Below are 15,542 nucleotides of genomic sequence, written 5' to 3'. Positions count from 1 at the left end.
GTGAAATTGAAACCCTTTGGTAAGTCTAAGGAGTGATGGAATTCACTCGACAAACCAAACGGGTTGAATTATGGTGTAAATTATTGTACTAGTGTTTTAGAGAGTAAAAAGGGCGATAACAATCACAAGAGCATTAAGCCATGAGATCGGTAAAGAAATGCGGGTGATAACAAGCCCCGGATGTTGGGTATAAAGTGCCATAAGCTTCCTAGTTATATGATAGTGAAATGAGTAAAGTTAGGACGGGTCGAATAATCAATTTATGCGTGGCAAATGTTTCGTAATATAGTTAACTGGCCTTTGTCTTAATTGATAAAGGACATAATAGAATGCGAGAAATTAACTTATTGGTTTGATAGAACGAGATATCCGAGGATTTGGTTTAGCCGAATCAAACAAACAAACAAACAAATCATGAACTTACAGGGAACACCGTAAGTTACGGTGGTACCGTAACTTACGGTAGACATAAAAAGACTTACGGCAGTCCTTTACTGTCTTACGACAGATCTGGGTTTTTCAGCAACCACCGTAACTTACGGTGGTACCGTAAGTTACGGTAGACCTTAAACATTTGTGTCTAATTCTTTTATATCCTAGCTGATCGAATTCGTTTTAAGCGTAGTTTCGATTAAGAAATATTTCTAAGAATTTTAATGCTAAGATTTGTTTAAAATCTCCAGTTTCATGTATTACTAGTAGGTGGACAATGATCAAGTATCTTTTGAAGAACCGAACACGAACTTTTGAAGCTTCCGCGTTAAACCTAACCTTGTTTAGACAATGTTTATGATGTAACCAGTTTTTAAAACAATTCATGAATGTTTAAATTAGTCGATAGTTGACTAATGTTTGTTACCAAAAAAAAGGGTCATCTTTTATATAATTCTTATGAATTATTGTTAAATTCGAGTAGTAATTAGATGGGTGTTACAAGTTGGTAATCAGAGCTTAAGGTTGTCAACAAAGTCTTCGGTTCAAGCTTGATCAATCGTCCGGTAAGGATTAATTATTTATTTCAGTAGATCTTATTCAATGTAAGTGAAAGAAATGGAAATAAATGTGTACGGGAAGAGCGTGTTAATACACTCAAACTCGGAAAGTGCACTAAATTAGAATGGTCAAAGCAAGTTACGAACTTGGCTAAACCGAAACAAACAAAGCTATGTTATAAATGAGATGTTTAATAATCAATGTAAACATTTCAATTTCAAGATGACGGAAAGATGGGAGGAGTGTATGAATACGCTCGAACCCGGGAAAATACACTAAGTAAGAAAGGTAAGGCAAGATATATACTTGACCAAACCGAAAAAGAATAATACATTATTTATGATTGAGTAAGAGTGATATAAATTTCCGTATAATAAGATGGAAATGAATTAAATAATTATTGATAAATCGTGATGGATGTTTCAGTTAAAGAAATGTCCGGAGTAACCGGAGATGATTCGACATCTCAATTGACTGAACATATGAAAGCTAAGATTTCCGAGGAGGTCGGAAAAGCTCTAGAAAATAGTCTATCACAGTATATTGATAGATTACAAACCACAATCGTGCCGGTGGTGAACGATATGATGGCTGAATTGAAAGACAGCATACTACAAGAGATGGAAGAAAGGAGGGGGTTGGATATGAATCCAAGATCCGTAAAGAAGTCTAAGTCTAATAAAGCTCCCAAGAAGGGAGTTACAAAAAGTGTGTTACATCAGTGTAGATTTTGTGGAAAAATTCACAAGGGCACATGTGGTAAGCCAAGACATAAAAAGTCTAAATGTCCAGAGAGGCTTGGAACCAAGGGCACAACCGACACAAAGTCCGATGCCCAGAAATCAAGGACAAAGTTGTTTTATATAACAGCCACGGAGGCTAAAGCTGAACCTGATGTCGTTTCAGGTATACTCTTGTAAATTAAATTTCAGCATGAATTTTTAATTATTACGAGTGCAAACAAATCATTTGTTCTTTATCGATTTATTTGACATTCTACATTAGTGTTAACGAAATTACCAAGGCCATGAAAAATAGAAAGAGGTAATAATAAAAGTTCTATTGTTTATAAAAGGTGCTGAAACTATGCATTGAGCATCGAGGTAAAAATAATCATGATAAATATTGCCTTGGGAAGGGGTGCTCGCACACTCGAACCCGAGAACGTAATGAAAGATAAGCGTCATAATAGGGAGGAGTGTAATAACACCCAAACCCTGGGAGTTTACAATAGTAAAGATGACAAGGACATGGTTATAGACTAAGCCAAACTAAATGAAACATATAGAAACATCGTTTATGTCAATAAACGATGTGGATAAATTCCATACAACGATATGAAACAATAACATGAAATGAATTGATTTTGTTATTGTAACAATGGGTTAAAGTCAGAAATCAAGAAGATTAAGATTTGAATAAGAATATCCTCGAAAAAGAAACTAAATGGACGATATGTAATATTTGTTGCTGTAAATAATGAAATACCAATAAATTTGGATTTAAAAGCTCGGGTATGGGTAGATACCCAAGTAACATGTTACTAATAAACTCCTCCTGAGGAAGAACGATAATCACCTTGATGAGGGTGAATATGTAAAAGAATTAGTAAGACAAACATTATGAAAGCGTTAGAATAAGAACGAGTAAACCCCAAAGGCTGAATAACAATAACAGTAGTTTACCAAATAAGACTTGAGACATGGGCCTTCGGGACATTTGTAAAAGAAACAGACCTAAGGGTCGCTGACAAAAGAAAGGTGGTGCACGGATTAATTAAGTAAAGTGCTTGATAATAAAAGTAAATGGAAGCCTGATAATGGGAGCATATTACATTAAGATAATGAGCCCAAGGGAAAGGATAAGAATCAAGTAAACGAAAATATGAATCGACAATTTAGAATGTCAAGACATAAGGATAAAGTTGACTATCATAGGCAATGGAACTCACGCGAACAAGTCAAACCAGACGAGTGAAAGAATAAAAGACTTGGTTGGGTAAAAGCGGTGGATTTTGCTGATACGACCAAATAAATCGAGAAACAAAGTCTTAAAGAATGCCGGAAGGGTTGCTATGAAAATAATATCGATAAAATACTCAATTAATTGGTATGTTTTCAGATAAATGCATAACCAACAGTCGAGAATGCGAATTAAAAGTCAAGAGACTCGGATTAAGAGTTATGACTGAGAAAACGATAAAATTTTGCAAAAACAGAAAATTCGATATTTATGTTCAACTACTTTAATGTTGGGCGGGTTGAATAAAGTATAGTGGTTGAAATCCCAAGTAAGCGCAACCTGGATAATGAAAGCGTGAAATATTATTGAATCTATGGGATAGGTCATAAAAGAGTATGTATAACAACCCTCGGTAAAACCGACACCTCTCATAATAATTATGTCACCCTAATATATCTTTAAATATATCAACTTGTCTTTATATGCACCCCGTATGTGAAAACCGAGCCCCAAAATAGATTATACTATATAAAATAAATAAAAACAATAATTATTAAGCTGAGGCGGGCCGCGTAGGGCCTCACCTCAAGCTTATGCGGGCCGCGCGAGTATGTAACCAGACTTCGCCAAAACTATAAGTTAAGGCGGGCCGCGTGCAAGGTAGCCCAAGTTCATGCGGGCCGCGAGCACCTGGAAATCTGGCAACGCCCTGGGCCGCCACCTGGCCCAACACCCGTCGAAGCTATACGATGACTGGGCCAAGCTACGCGTTGACCCAGCCTTGACGCGGGCCGCGTAAGCTTAGCCCATATGTCACGCGGGCCGCGAGAGACCCCAGATCAGATCCTATAAATAGCACGCATCGGCTTCATTCGACGATCGCTCAATTTCTTTCTTTCTTACTAAATTTCCGAGTAGTATACACTATACCCGGGCATTATACCCCCTAAAATAGCGAGGTTCTGCTACGATGTAAGTATTATAACCCCTGGAGACGTATTAGATACGCTGCCCGATTGATCTAGGGTTCCGTAACGGCTGTCGTGGTTCTGCCCGACGTAGTCGTTGGAATGCCGTCTCGGGGAGGGTATTACTAATGTTAAAATGGGTTATTATACTAACACACGTGCATTTGTGTAAATTATAGATATTCACCAGGAAACCCTAAAGAATCACCTAAGACAGCAATGTGAGTTGATCCACTTTTTGTAAATCTTTTTGTTAACTGTTTTTACAAAACCTTAAATTTCCATACGAATAACAGTTATTGAGTATTTGTAAGAATACAATTACAGTCGGTAAATTTGGGGTTTTGTATACAAAATTTGTTACCACCTGGTAAAGGAGTAACATGACCATAAGTCGGAACGACATTACCGTGTGGTGGTAATTGATATAACTTGGAAACAAATGTAATTGCGGATGCGCCCTCAATACTGTTCACTGTGAATTTTTATTTAAACTTGATTAAACTGGGATTCACTCACCAGTATTTCCCATTGACAAAATGTTTTTAAAACGCGTTTCAGGTAACAATATGTGAAAGCCAAATAGAAGCCAGCTGGACAGCACTGAAGGCTTGGAAAAGTGGCAATAAAGTTACCTAAGAATAAAAGAGATGCTTTTTAATAAATAAATAGGATTTATTCCTATGAAACGTGTGTATTGAAAACTTGGGTTTACCCATATGTTTAATATTATAAAACATGGTGGTTTACTCTGATTAAAATATTTCCTAACTACGGTCCTGATGAAAATTTCCGCTGCCAAATTGGATAAATAAACGTGATACCACCGAAACTGGCTCACGGCCGCCCGTTCCCGGGAGATAGGGATCAGTGGCTGTGACAGAAGGTGGTATCAGAGCTATGCCACTGATTCAGCCACAGAAGTGTTCTGCTGACATCAAAATTCAAAGTGTTAGGAAATAAATTATGGAAATACGTGTATAATTGTATTTCTTGCTATGTGTTATCTGACTATTTGTTAGTTTACAGTATGAGTGACCAAGGACCTTCTGACGCCTATCGTCAACTGTCTGGTTCGCCTAGGAGCGAAGGCACCTCCTCTTCTCAGCCTGCCCTCTCAGGGTATTCTGCTGACACAGAAGAAGGGATCTTTGTGTTTAAGGCTCAGTCTGAAGAGCCATTTCCTCAGAAAAAGAGGGGATGGTTCAGTAGGGGAGCGCACGAGCGTAGGAAAAGAATGAAAAAGTTGCAGGAACAGCGAGTGTTAGCCGCAGCAAAAAGAGAAACTGATGCTTATAATCAGGATATGCTCAATAGGGGTATCGCTAATATCCATATTTTAGCAACCACTGTTGCTGACCCAAACCTGGAACAAATGCTAGCACCCCAACCACAAAATCCTGATCAACCCATGGAAGTAGAAGACCAGATAGAAATGCCTGATTTCAACCCGGAGGAAATACCTAGGGTACCTGCACCTGATCCTCTAGACCCAAACAATTACGACCCCTGGTGGGACGATGTTAGGGACTACGTGCAACAAAACCCAATACAGGAAAATGTGCCAATGCCCAACTTAGGAGCTTACCCAGGGTTAGATCCTCAAGATCCCTACAACATTAGTGATGCATATGTTAGGGAAATTTTAGAGAATCCATACCCGTACCAGGCCCCTATGCCTCCATATCAGGAACCCATACCTCAGTTTCCAAACCCAGTCCTAGAACCTGCACCCCCAATGAGTGCAGAAAATGTCCAGGAACTTAGGACTTTTGGGGAGGAAATTTTAGAAAGCAGTGATCGTATGCGACAGGTGGGAGAACGCCTCGTATGGAAATACGATGAGCGTAATATGGATTTTTTGATGAATCCATATCAGTGAAGGTGATGGTAGAAACAGTAATAATAATAATAATAATAAAATAATATATGTGTGTATGTGTTAGAAAAAAAAAAAAAACTACGGATGCTTATTATTAGTATTGTAGCTTTACATTCCAGTCAGTATTGTAATTTAAATTTCAGTACTAGTGTGTAATGATGCATACTATATAAATAGAGTAAAAGTCGCAATGCTCGACGTTTTTGGTTAAACGTGCGTGTCATGTGATTGACTATATTCAAATATTAATTGTGATATTAATATTTGGTAAATGTTTAAAATTCAGATGGCCGACGAAGGAAATCAAGATAATCTGAATAACGATAACCAGAGTAACATTAACGTGGTTAATGAGAATCCGGACAACAATAACAATGGAAACCAAATGGATAATAGTGCCGTTCAACATATAGTGGCACAAGGAATTATAGATGCAATGCCATTTATTATTCAAACAGTTCAAGAAGCGAATAATAAAAGTAAGCATAGCAGTAAACGACCCAGTGAACTGGAAAACAGCGTGAACAATGGACCCGTACTTCAAGCGCCCATTCCCAAAAGAAGAAGAACCATGCCATATGGTTGTTCTTACAAAGAATTCTGGTCCTGTAAACCAATAGAATTCTCGGGCAATGAAGGACCCATTGCAGCCCTACGCTGGATAGAGAAAACTGAGGCTGTTCTAAAAATAAGCAAATGTGCTGAAGAAGATAAGATAATGTTTGCTTCAAATCTGTTTAAAAATGCAGCCTTAGAATGGTGGAACACTATCCTCCAGTCAAAAGGAAGTGATAGGATTTATAACATGGAATGGGAGGAATTTAAGAATACGGTAGAAAGAAAATTCTGCCCTCCCAATGAAAAGGAACAAATAGCAAATAAGTTTCTGAATCTGAGAATGACCGGAGTAGACAGTAAAGGTTACACTACCACATTCTTTGAATATGCTAGGATAGTACCTACCCTTGCATCACCTGAACCGGTATTAATCTCCCGTTATATCTGGGGCTTAATTGGAGAAATTAGACATGTAGTCAAGGCAGCTAGACCCCAAACTATAGAAGAAGCTGTAGAACTAGCCAATACCTTGACAGATGAGTTAATCCGTACTAGAGAAGAAGACCAGAGAAGAAACCTAACCCAAAGGCTTACTCAAGAATTCCATTCTGGGAATTCCAATCGTAGGAATGTAGGTTCTACCTCTGCACCATACTGCAAAGCCTGCAAAAAGAAGCATTCTGGAAGATGCTCTACTTACTGCAATTTCTGCAAAGCACCAGGACATAAGGAGGAGACATGCAGAAGAAAACTAACTAATGGGATGTGCTTCAATTGTGGAGAAAAAGGTCATATCAAGCCAAACTGTCCAAAGTTAGCCCCAGCTGCGAACAACAAGAACACTAAAAATGCTAGAGCATTCGTTTTAACTACAGAGGAAGCCAGGATGATTCCAGACGTAATTGCTGGTACGTTTTTAGTTAATGATATTTTTGCTAAAGTATTATTTGACTCTGGTGCCAACCAAAGTTTTATTAATACTTCATTTTGCAAACTCCTAAATCAATCATTAACTAAACTACCACAAGAATGTCTAGTAGAAACTGCAAATGGAGAAACTGTTAGGATTTCTGAAATCTTGCAGGGGGCAAGAATAGAAATTTTTAATCAAAAATTTATGGCAAACCTTTACCCAATGAATCTGGTTGGATTTGATGTAGTATTAGGAATGGATTGGTTAATAGCCAATAAAGCCAGTATTTTATGTGATCAAAAGACAATTCAATTAAAATCACCAAGAGGTGAAAAAATCTCAATTAAAGGAGATAAACCATTTAGATCCACTAAATTCATCTCTGTGATGAAAACTGCAAGTTGTATAAGGAAATGATCTATAGTGTATTTGATTTCTATAATCACTAACACTAAAGGAAAAGAGTTAAAAGACATTCCAGTAGTGTCCCAATTTTCAGATATCTTTCCAGAAGAATTGCGAGGACTACCACCAGACAGGGATGTTGAATTCAGAATTCACCTATTACCAGGGACAGCACCGATTGCCAAAGCACCTTACCGTTTGGCACCCGCTGAAATGCAAGAACTGAAGAGACAACTAGACGAATTGTTGGAGAAAGGATTCATACAGCCAAGCTCATCGCCATGGGGAGCGCCGATTTTATTTGTCAAGAAGAAGGACGGATCAATGCGTATGTGCATTGACTACCGTGAATTGAACAAAGTCACGATTAAGAATCGATACCCATTACCGAGAATCGATGATTTGTTTGATCAACTTCAAGGAGCTCGATTTTTCTCTAAAATCGATTTAAGATCAGGATATCATCAATTAAAGGTACAGGAAGAGGATATTCCTAAAACCGCATTCAGAACAAGGTATGGTCATTATGAATTTAGTGTCATGCCATTTGGTTTAACCAATGCCCCAGCCGCATTTATGGACATGATGAACCAAATATGTAAGCCATATTTGGATAAATTCATAATTGTCTTTATAGATGATATTCTAATTTACTCTAAAAGTAAAGAAGAGCATGCAAAGCACTTGCACTTACTTTTAAGTTTATTGAGAAAGGAGAAGCTTTATGCTAAGTTTTCAAAGTGCGAATTTTGGTTAGAACAAGTACAATTTCTCGGACATTTAGTTAACCATGAAGGAATTCATGTAGATCCAACAAAGATCGAGGCAATTACCAAATGGAAAACCCCAGAGTCACCAACCGAGGTTAGAAGTTTCTTAGGATTGGCCGGTTATTATAGAAGATTTATTCAAGATTTTTCTAGAATAGCCATTCCTTTAACTAGGTTAACCTGTAAATCTGTTAAGTTCGAATGGGGACCAAAACAAGAAGAAGCCTTTAGAATTCTTAAGCAAAGATTAACCCATACACCGATACTAGCGTTACCAGAAGGAACTGAAGACTTTGTAATCTTTTGTGACGCTTCTAAGTTAGGTTATGGATGCGTATTGATGCAACGTCAAAAGGTTATAGCTTATGCATCTAGACAGCTTAAGAGTCATGAAGAAAATTATTCGACCCATGATTTGGAATTAGGAGCCATAATTTTTGCCCTTAAGATTTGGAGACATTATCTTTATGGTAGTAAGTTTACCATATTCACAGATCATAAAAGTTTAAGATATGTCTTCGGGCAAAAAGAGTTGAATATGAGACAGAGACGCTGGATGGAATTACTTAGTGATTATGATTGTGATATCCAGTATCATGCAGGAAAAGCCAATGTGGTGGCTGATGCTTTAAGTCGAAAGTATCACGAAAAGCCAAAAAGGGTACATTCTCTTAAATTAAATCTACAAGTAGATTTAAACAATCAAATTAGAAAAGCACAAAAATCAGTAATCAAGGAAGATACTGAAAAATTAAAAGGAATGATTAAGGAATTAGAACAAGGAACAGATGGAATTTGGAGATTCCATAAAAAGAGAATGTGGATACCTAAATTAGGAAATTTACGTCACCGTATATTAGAAGAAGCTCATAAGTCTAAATATACGATGCATCCAGGAAATGATAAAATGTACCAGGATTTAAGGAAAAATTTCTGGTGGATAGGAATGAAAAAGGATGTAGCAGCTTATGTTTCTAAATGTTTAACTTGCTCACAAGTTAAAGCTGAACATCAGAAACCCTCAGGTTTGTTACAGCAATTGGAAATGCCAGTCTGGAAATGGGAATTGATAACAATGGATTTTGTTACCAAATTACCCAAAACAAGAAAAGGTAATGATACAATCTGGGTGATTGTAGATAGGCTAACTAAATCAGCCCATTTCTTACCAATGAAGGAAACCTTTAGCATGGAACAATTAGCTAAATTGTATGTAAATGAAATCGTTTCTTTACATGGCATACCTTTATCAATTGTGTCTGATAGAGATAGTCGTTTTACTTCTCATTTTTGGTCAAGTTTTCAAAGAGCAATGGGAACTAAGCTAAACCTAAGCACCGCTTATCATCCTCAAACGGACGGGCAAAGCGAAAGAACGATTCAGACAATGGAAGACATGCTTAGAGCTTGTGTAATTGATTTCGGAGGTAATTGGGACGAACACTTACCTTTGATAGAATTTTCTTATAATAACAGTTATCACACAAGTATCAATGCTGCACCATTCGAAGCACTTTATGGACGAAAGTGCAGAACCCCAGTCTGTTGGGCAGAAATTGGGGAAAAACAATTATCTGGACCCGAAATAGTACAAGAAACAACTGATAAAATCATTCAAGTCAAGGAACGACTGAAAACAGCACGTGATCGCCAAAAGAGCTATGCTGATAACAGACGCAAACCATTAGAATTTCAAGTGGGAGATAAAGTATTATTGAAAGTCTCTCCCTGGAAAGGAGTGGTAAGATTCATCAAAAGAGGAAAGCTTAGTCCCAGGTATATTGGACCTTTCAAAATTCTTGAAAGAATAGGACCGGTAGCCTATCAGCTACAACTGCCAGAGGAAATGGCAGGAATACATGATGTGTTTCATGTATCTAATCTCAAAAAGTGTTTAGCTGATGAATCACTCGTAGTACCTCTTAAGGATATAGAGGTTAATGAACAACTCAAGTTTGTGGAGAAGCCTCTGCAAATTGAAGATAGGAAAATTAAGAATCTCAAGCACAAAAGACTAGTTCTAGTCAAAGTAAAGTGGGACTCCAAAAGAGGACCCGAGTACACGTGGGAGCTTGAATCCGAAATGCAAAAGAAATATCCACACTTGTTCTAGTAGATCTCGAGGACGAGCTCTAAAACAAGGTGTGGAGGATATAACAACCCTCGGTAAAACCGACACCTCTCATAATAATTATGTCACCCTAATATATTGTCACAGCCACCGATCCCTATCTCCCGGGAACGGGCGGCCGTGAGCCAGTTTCGGTGGTATCACGTTTATTTATCCAATTTGGCAGCGGAAATTTTCATCAGGATCGTAGTTAGGAAATATTTAATCAGAGTAAACCACCACGTTTATAATATTAAACATATGGGTAAAAACCCAAGTTTTCAATACACACGTTTCATAGGAATAAATCCTATTTATTTAATAAAAACATCCATTTTATTCTTAGGTAACTTTATTGCCACTTTTCCAAGCCTTCAGTGCTGTCCAGCTGGCTTCTATTTGGCTTTCACATTTTGTTACCTGAAACGCGTTTTAAAAACATTTTGTCAGTGGGAAATACTGGTGAGTGATTCCCAGTTTAATCAAGTTTAAGTAAAAACCAATTTGCAGTATTGAGGGCACATCCGCAATTACATTTGTATCCAAGACATCACAATTAACATCAGTGGTACGGTCATACTCAACTTATGGGATGTTACCACGCCAGTAACCAATTTTGTATACAAAACCCCAACATACCCACTATAATTGTATTCTTTACAAATACTCAATAACTGCTTTATATATATTTAATTAAGTGAGGTTTTGTAAAAACAGTAAACAAAAAGTTCACAAAAGATGGATCAACTCACTTTGCTGTCTTAGGTGATTCTTAAGGGTTTCCTGGTGAATATCTATAATTTACACAAATGCACGTGTGTTAGTATAATAACCCATTTTAACATTAGTAATACTCTCCCCGAGACGGCATTCCAACGACTACGTCGGGCAGAACCACGACAGCCGTTACGGAACCCTAGATCAATCGGGCAGCGTATCTAATACGTCTCCAGGGGTTATAATACTTACATCGTAGCAGAACCTCGCTAATTTAGGGGATATTGAACTCGGGTATAATGCCCACTATTTAAAAGTGTAGAGAGACAGAAAGAAAATGAACGAAAGCAGACTGAAGGCCGTTGCCTTCTATTTATAGTGCTGAATTCGAGTCCCCACGCGGCCCGCGTGGAGTTTGGGCCGGGCTTACGCGGCCCGCGTCAACTCCGGGTCAAAGCGTAGCTTGGTCCGGTCACTATGTAGCCTCGACACGCATCGAACACGTGGCCGCTCCGGGCTGTGCCACAAATCAGGACGCTCGCGGCCCGCCTTCACTTACCCAAACATGTACGCGGCCCGCATCAACTAAGGGTTTTGGCGATATCCTGGTATACACTCGCGCGGCCCGCTTAAGCTTGAGGTGAGGCCCTACGCGGCCCGCCTCAACTTAATAATTATTGTTGTTATTTATTTTATATAGTATAATCTATTTTGGGGCTCGGTTTTCACATATGGGGTGCATATAAAGACACATTGAGATATTTAAAATATATTAGGGTGTCGGAAATATTATGAGGATGTCTGTTTTACCGAGGGTTGTTATATCCTCCCCACCTTGTTTTAGAGCTCGTCCTCGAGATCTATTGGAACAAGTGTGGATATTTCTTTTGCATTTCTGATTCTAGTTCCCACGTGTACTCGGGTCCTCTTTTGGAGTCCCACTTTACTTTGACCAGAACCAATCTCTTATGCTTGAGATTTTTAACTTTCCTATCTTCAATTTGTAGAGGCCTTTCTACAAATTTGAGTTGTTCATTAACCTCTATATCCTTGAGAGGTACTACGAGTGATTCATCAGCTAAACACTTTTTGAGATTAGATACATGAAACACATCATGTATTCCTGCCATTTCCTCTGGCAGTTGTAGCTGATAGGCTACAGGTCCTATTCTTTTAAGAATTTTGAAAGGTCCAATATACCTGGGACTTAGCTTTCCTCTCTTGATGAATCTTACCACTCCTTTCCAGGGAGAGACTTTCAATAACACTTTATCTCCCACTTGGAATTCTAATGGTTTGCGTCTGTTATCAGCGTAACTCTTTTGTTGATCACGTGCTGTTTTCAGTCGTTCCTTGACTTGAATGATTTTATCAGTTGTTTCTTGTACTATCTCAGGTCCAGATAATTGTTTTTCCCCAATTTCTGCCCAACAGACTGGGGTTCTGCACTTTCGTCCATAAAGTGCTTCGAATGGTGCAGCATTGATACTTGTGTGATAACTGTTATTATAAGAAAATTCTATTAAAGGTAAGTGTTCGTCCCAGTTACCTCCAAAATCAATTACACAAGCTCTAAGCATGTCCTCCATTGTCTGAATTGTCCTTTCGCTTTGTCCGTCCGTTTGAGGATGATAAGCTGTGCTTAGATTTAACCTGGTTCCCATTGCTTTTTGGAAACTTGACCAAAAATGAGAGGTAAAACGGCTATCCCTATCAGAAACAATTGATAAGGGAATGCCATGTAATGAAACAATTTCATTTACATACAATTTGGCTAATTGTTCCATACTAAAGGTTTCCTTCATTGGTAAGAAATGAGCTGACTTGGTTAATCTATCTACAATCACCCAGATTGTATCATTACCTTTCCTTGTTTTAGGCAATTTGGTAACAAAATCCATTGTTATCAATTCCCATTTCCAAACTGGTATTTCTAATTGTTGTAACAATCCTGAGGGTTTCTGATGTCCAGCTTTAACTTGTGAGCAAGTTAAACATTTAGAAACATAAGCTACTACATCCTTTTTCATTCCTATCCACCAGAAATTTTTCCTTAAATCCTGGTACATTTTATCACTTCCTGGATGCATCGTATATTTAGACTTATGGGCTTCTTCTAATATACGGTGACGTAAATTTCCTAATTTAGGTATCCACATTCTCTTTTTATGGAACCTCCAAATTCCATCTGTTCCTTGTTCTAATTCCTTAATCATTCCTTTTAACTTTTCAGTATCCTCCTTGATTACTGTTTCTTGTGCTTTTCTAATCTGATTGTTTAAATCTAATTGTAGATTTAGTTTAAGAGAACGTACCCTTTTTGGCTTTTCGTGATATTTTCGACTTAAAGCATCAGCCACCACATTGGCTTTTCCTGCATGATACTGGATATCACAATCATAGTCACTAAGTAATTCCATCCAGCGTCTCTGTCTCATATTCAATTCTTTTTGCCCGAAGACATATCTTAAACTCTTATGATCTGTGAATATGGTAAACTTACTACCATAAAGATAATGTCTCCAAATCTTAAGGGCAAAGATTATGGCTCCTAATTCCAAATCATGGGTTGAATAGTTTCCTTCATGACTCTTAAGCTGTCTAGATGCATAAGCTATAACCTTTTGACGTTGCATCAATACGCATCCATAACCTAATTTAGAAGCGTCACAAAAGACTACAAAGTCTTCAGTTCCTTCTGGTAATGCTAGTATCGGTGCATGGGTTAATCTTTGCTTAAGGATTCTAAAGGCTTCTTCTTGTTTTGGTCCCCATTCAAACTTAACAGATTTACATGTTAACTTAGTTAAAGGAATGGCTATTCTAGAAAAATCTCGAATAAATCTTCTATAATAACCGGCAAATCCTAAGAAACTTCTAACTTCAGTTGGTGATTCTGGGGTTTTCCATTTGGTAATTGCCTCGATTTTCGTTGGATCTACATGAATTCCTTCATGATTAACCAAATGTCCGAGAAATTGTACTTGTTCTAACCAAAATTCACACTTTGAAAATTTAGCATAAAGCTTTTCCTTTCTCAATAAACTTAAAAGTAAGTGCAAGTGCTTTGCATGCTCATCTTTACTTTTAGAGTAAATTAGAATATCATCTATGAAGACAATTATGAATTTATCCAAATATGGCTTACATATTCGGTTCATCATGTCCATAAATGCGGCTGGGGCATTGGTTAAACCAAATGGCATGACAGTAAATTTATAATGACCATACCTTGTTCTGAATGCGGTTTTAGGAATATCCTCTTCCTGTACCTTTAATTGATGATATCCTGATCTTAAATCGATTTTAGAGAAAAATCGAGCTCCTTGAAGTTGATCAAACAAATCATCGATCCTCGGTAATGGGTACCGATTCTTAATCGTGACTTTGTTCAATTCACGGTAGTCAATGCACATACGCATTGATCCGTCCTTCTTTTTAACAAATAAAATCGGCGCTCCCCATGGCGATGAGCTTGGCTGTATGAATCCCTTTTCCAACAACTCGTCTAGTTGTTTCTTCAGTTCTTGCATTTCCGCGGGTGCCAAACGGTAAGGTGCTTTGGCAATCGGTGCTGTTCCGGGTAACAGATGAATTCTGAATTCAACTTCCCTGTCTGGCGGTAGTCCTGGCAATTCTTCTGGAAAGACATCTGAAAATTGGGACACTACTGGGATATCTTTTAATTCTTTTCCTTTAGTGTTAGTGATTATTGAAATCAAATACACTATAGATCATTTTCTTATACAACTTGCAGTTTTCATCACAGAGATGAATTTAGTGGATCTAAAAGGTTTATCTCCTTTAATTGAGATCTTTTCACCTCTTGGTGATTTTAATTGGATTGTCTTTTGATCACATAAAATACTGGCTTTATTGGCTATTAACCAATCCATTCCTAATACTACATCAAATCCAACCAGATTCATTGGGTAAAGGTTTGCCATAAATTTTTGATTAAAAATTTCTATTCTTGCTCCCTGCAAGATTTCAGAAATCTTAACAGTTTCTCCATTTGCGGTTTCCACTAGACATTCTTGTGGTAGTTTAGTTAATGATTGATTTAGGAGTTTGCAAAACGAAGTATTAATAAAACTTTGGTTTGCACCAGAGTCAAATAATACTTTAGCAAAAATATCATTAACTAAAAACGTACCAGCAATTACGTCTGGAATCATCCTGGCTTCCTCTGTAGTTAGCACGAATGCTCTGGCATTTTTAGAATTTTTGTTGGTTGCAGCTGGAGCCAATTTCGGACAGTTTG

The sequence above is a fragment of the Helianthus annuus genome, chromosome 16 (assembly GCF_002127325.2).
Source record: "Helianthus annuus cultivar XRQ/B chromosome 16, HanXRQr2.0-SUNRISE, whole genome shotgun sequence".
NCBI lineage: Eukaryota > Viridiplantae > Streptophyta > Magnoliopsida > Asterales > Asteraceae > Helianthus > Helianthus annuus.
Note: the sequence above shows the minus strand (reverse complement) of the source record.